Raw genomic sequence first — 5185 nt, forward strand, 5'->3', positions numbered from 1 at the left:
AACCCGAGGCTGAGTGATGGCGGCAGTGGAGGCGGCGGCGGCGGTGGCGGAGGGACTGCCATTACAAAGTCTAGTAGTGAGGCAGATAAATCTTCCTCCAGTGTTCGTAGGAGCGGACGGCAATCAGGACGCAGCGACAAGGACGACTGTGCCTCCCCACGGAAGTTTTTTTTTTTTTTTATATATGGCAGATAAAAATTCACAGACAGAAATAAATACACAGGCAACTGATTGACAAAGAAGGATATATACAGACGGGTAAACACACTAACAGACACCCACATTTTCCCATTCATCCCTCCCCTTCCCCACACCCAAAGGAAGGCAGTTCAAGTTTACCTGGTTAGAATTTATGTAGCTAAAAATCATGAGGTGGACTGACTTTAATCACTGTCTTGCTCTCATCACTTCCTCATTCCGAGTGAGTACCGCACTTCATATGGAGGTAAGAAAAGAAAACATTGTTCATTTTAACTCATTCTAACATTCCATCCACTACACATTTCATATGAGATGGAGGAGATGACGAGGCCGAGGAAAAATTGCCGTGTGAAATGACGTAATTAAGGTAATGTTTAAGTGCCTTCTCGACTTTATCTCCGACATAACTTAGTTTAATTCCTCGTTTAAATGCTTCTACACTCTAATCAAGCAGTGCTAAAGTGGCATTTTTCATACTAAATCTACACACACACACACACACACAAAGCACAACACAACACAACACAACACAGCACACACACACATACACATACAGACACACAAACGACTAAACAAATAAGCAAACAAACAATCATTCCCTCACAAGCTTACACAGATGCTTCCTTACTAGTCAAACCCACACAACAGAAGTTCGATACCCTAGCTCTTAAACATGCCGGGCAGCCATAAATTTTTGCACACTCGTAAAGTTCCTCGTAACTCATGAAGTCCGAAGATTTATGCGATTATTTGTCATGTTAGTTACTCCGTGTATCACTGGACATAATGGATCACGACTTAGCCGCTGATGGACGGCGCCGGAGCATCGCACTAATGGCGCTGATAATGTACGTATCGGGGTTAATCAAAACAAATGACTCGCGTGGGGAGGTCAGTTAAGCAAGAAAAAGGAGAGCAATAGTCGGCGGATCAGAGTCACTGCGTGCGGACGAGTGTCACTGGTCTGCTGGTGTCCCTGAAGAGTCCTGAGTCCCTGGGTTCGCATCCTTTAGGTCTTGTATACCGACAGGAACGTTACATGTTTTAATTTACTGGCAAGAACACACGTTTAACCCAATCTCTTCTCACCTCACCCTTCGTTTCTGTCCTGTCTGTCTGTCTGTTTGGGCAGTGAATGAGTACCAGGTATTAATCGGGGGTTGTCTCCCGTCTCCTGGGCTCTGTTCCCTTCTCCTACAATTCCTTCCCTTTCTGTCTCTCTCCGGCATATGACCTCAGATGTTGCGCCGACTAAACAAAACTTTCCAATTTTCTATCTGTTTGGATGTCTTGTTCTTCTTACGCTTCATTTTCTTGTCCTCCTCCTCTTCCTCCTCCACCTCCCCCTCCTCTAACATAACTCTGCTCCGTCATCCCTCCCGTTCTCCCTCCACACTCCGTTCCACTCCCTCGCCTCTCCTTCTCCCTCCCTCCCTCCCTCCCTCGCAACACTTGGCTAACCTGACCGTCTTGTGGCAACGTTAGGGTGCTACGCTCCCTCCCCCCCCCCCCCCTCTCTCTCTCTCTCTCTCTCTCTCTCTCATAATCATAAATTCACCGCTTACAGGTAGGCTACACAGATGCGTCATAACAGACATTTATAAGTAGCATAATTCCATGCACTATATCATCAGCGTTTCCTTCTTGTTCTCCAGCCTCGAAAATTAATGTCTATCAACTTTAGCCCAAACGAGAAATGCATAAGAAGTCGGGCTAATAAATCTTTTCCCCAGCAGGTCACGAGAAATAAGTGTTGTGGTAAAGCAAAAGAAAATAAATGAAGCTTTTATACCGCCATGCAATCCTTTCGACGTGACTACAAGACGGTGAACACATGACGCAGATAAAACTCCCGCGGCTCATGGCAGGAACATTCTCACTAATGGAGTAGTTTATGTTCCTCTCGTGCGGACAATTCGGACACAACTTTACCCATTAGTGCGAGTGGAACTGAGTCTGTGGTTTAATCTGTAAAGTTCCATCGCATTTAGCTCAACACACACACACACACACACACACACACACACACACACACACACACACACGTGCCGTACCCTGAGATCCGTCACTACTGAGCTCCAAGTCCAGTCGGGGATGATACTGGAGAGTCTCTCGAGTCTTCAAACTATGGTATACATTTTACACACACACACACACACACACACACACACACACACACATACACGCACACGCACACGCACAGTCTTCATGGCCTCCACAAAGTGGCCTATTGAGGCCCACTCCCTCGAGGCTCGTCCTTGGTATGTGCCCAAAGTTTTATTAAATTTTTGACTCATCTTCCGGATATTGCTCGGCCTGAAACGTGAGCGAGGAGGAAGGAAGGAGAAAGAGAAAATGGAGAGAAGCACGTTCAAAAATAAAGTGGGAGCGAGAAAGAAAGAAGAAGAGATAAGTATTCCTTTGATGCAGTCCGTGAGGAGTGAGGAAAAAAGAAAACGGGGAGAGGCGCACACGCGGAGATAAAGTAGGAGTAAGAAAGAGAGGAACCATGCGTCACTTTTGATCCAGTGACCCAAGACCGTGGCGGCAGTCCATCCTCAGACCCTCGCCTGTGTCGCTCGCTGCCTCATATTGGCGTCTGGCTCGGTAGCTCTGTAGCCTTGTGTTGCTTCGTACTCCGGCAGCGAAAGTGATGGGAGTGGCAGGTGAGAAAAAAAGAAAAGTTTGAAGGTGAGATCAACAAGGGAGGCAGGTGCGAGGGGTCGAAACAGGGGGTATTAAAGAAGAATCTGACGGAGAGGTGTGAAGGAAGTCGAGAGATCACAGGACAACGGCAGCGTGAAGAAGGTGAAATAAGTATCGTGTAGATGGGTTCAGGGACGTGTAAGTGACGAGAGCAATAAAGAGTAGTGAAGCTGGTAGAGGAAGACCAGACAGCTAAGAGGAGAAACGAGGGATAAAAAATAAAACGAAATAAGAGTGCACATGTAACAGGGAAGCAGCAGCGTGAAGAAGGTGAAACAGGAGGCGTGTAGGTGGGTTCAAAGACGTAACTGACGAAAACAATAGAGAATATTGAAGAAAACCGAGTCCATGAAGCTGACGACGAGGAGAAAATACGAGGATGATAGAGCGAAAATATAAAAAGGAAATACGAGTGTAACAAGGTTCAGTGGGCGAGTGTGAGTGAGTGTCAGTACGAGTGGTTGAAGGACTAAGAGCTCGTGGAATTGAATTAAGGGAAGCGTACGAACTGGAGAGGAAAGGACGACAATAAGGTCAGCAAAATAAGTGAAAGAAGCCGTGTATCGATAGGACCAATGATGAAGAAGAGACGGCAGCAAATAGGAGTGTTAAAATAAATCTTGAGGTCATGGAACTGAGATACAGGAAGCAACTATGGAAAGAACGATGATAAAAAGACAAAGAAAAGTGGAAGGTGTTAAAAGAAAGCTTGAGGTCAACGAGCTAAGATAAGGGAAGCATCTAATTAAAGAACGATGATAAGAAGACAAGGAAAAGAAGGGAATGTTAAAAGAAATCTTGAGGTCAACGAAGTAAGATATAGGAAGCATCTAGGGAAAGGCGGATGTTAAGAAGACAAAGAAAAGGGGGATGGAAAGAAGATAAGAAGTTAAAGAGGAGGTGTGGAGTCGAGACCAAGGAGGAACCAGACTGCAGGGGGAATGAAGAGACAAAGAAAGAGGAAAGTTCAAGGATTTGTGATGGAGGAAACATTAAAGACGAAGAAGAGGAAAGGAAGAGGATAATACTGTAAGGAAATGATAATAAAGTGGAGATGTGTAGTTCGTCGAAGTCATGGATGAGCAGAAGCCTAAAAAATATAATAAGTTACGGAAGCTGAGGAAATAGAAATGAGATACAATAGCAGGGGAAAGTAAGGGAAAGGAGAAGAAAAACGAGAACATAAAGAAAATGAGTGAAAGGTGATGAAATGAAAATACGAGTAGTTACGTTAAGTTTGAGTTCACGGTATCGAGAGAGAGGAATCATTAGAGACGGTATCAAAGAGAGGAGAAAGATAAAAGGGAGTGAGGGAGTGGAAGGAGGAAAATAGTGAAAGACGCGGATGATGTCAACGATGGATCGCGTCTGAACGAAAGCGAGGAAAGAGAATTTAAAGGAATGAAGAAAAAAAAAAGTTCTTGAAAGGTGAAGTAAAATCAGCAAAGAAAGGACGGGAGCACGGACGGAAAAACAGGTCAACAGAAGGAAAAAAAGTGTCCAAAAAAAATATTTAGAAAGAAAACAGAATAATGAAAGAGAAATGAGGAAGGAAGGGAAGAGAGCACGGACGGAAAAAAACAGGTCTAAAGAAGGAAAAAAAAAGGTGCCAAAAGAAATATTTAAAAAGAAAACAGAATAATGAAATAGAAATGAGGAGGAGGAGAAAAAAACAAATGAGGACACGAAAGAAAGAGAGAAGTAAAAAGTTTATTGATGAGTTGGAGTGTGGCAAGGAAAGAAAGACGGTGCAAAAACAAAAGAATATGTAGGAAAAAAATATAATGTAGAGTAGGAATAGAATAAATACCGAAGAGACGGGTGGGGAAAAAAAAAAAAAGGAAAAGAGGAAAGAAATATACACTTAGAAGGAACAGCATGATAAAGTAAGAAGATCAGTAGCGAAGGGAGAGCAATGAAACAAGAGCTACGAAAACAATAGAAAGAGAGAAAGGAAAAAATATATTGAAGAGTTTAGGAGGAACAAAAGGGTCAGCGATGGAATATAAGGCAAATAAAAGAAGAATAACAGAAAATTAATAAAGGAAGAACAAGGAAAGAAGGGAAGGGAATGCAATAGAAGATCAAGATAAAAAAATAAATAGGGAGAATAAATAAAAAAAAAGAGGCTGAACAATTAAAGAAAGTAGAAGAATGTGATAAAAAAAAACACGGAAAATTGAATAAAGAGACTAAATTTAAAGATACAACAAGTAAAAAGAAGGGAAGAGAATGCAATAAAATAAAAAGAAAACACAAAAAAAATGAAAATAAATAC

The sequence above is a fragment of the Eriocheir sinensis genome, chromosome 41 (genome assembly GCF_024679095.1).
Source record: "Eriocheir sinensis breed Jianghai 21 chromosome 41, ASM2467909v1, whole genome shotgun sequence".
Lineage (NCBI taxonomy): Eukaryota > Metazoa > Arthropoda > Malacostraca > Decapoda > Varunidae > Eriocheir > Eriocheir sinensis.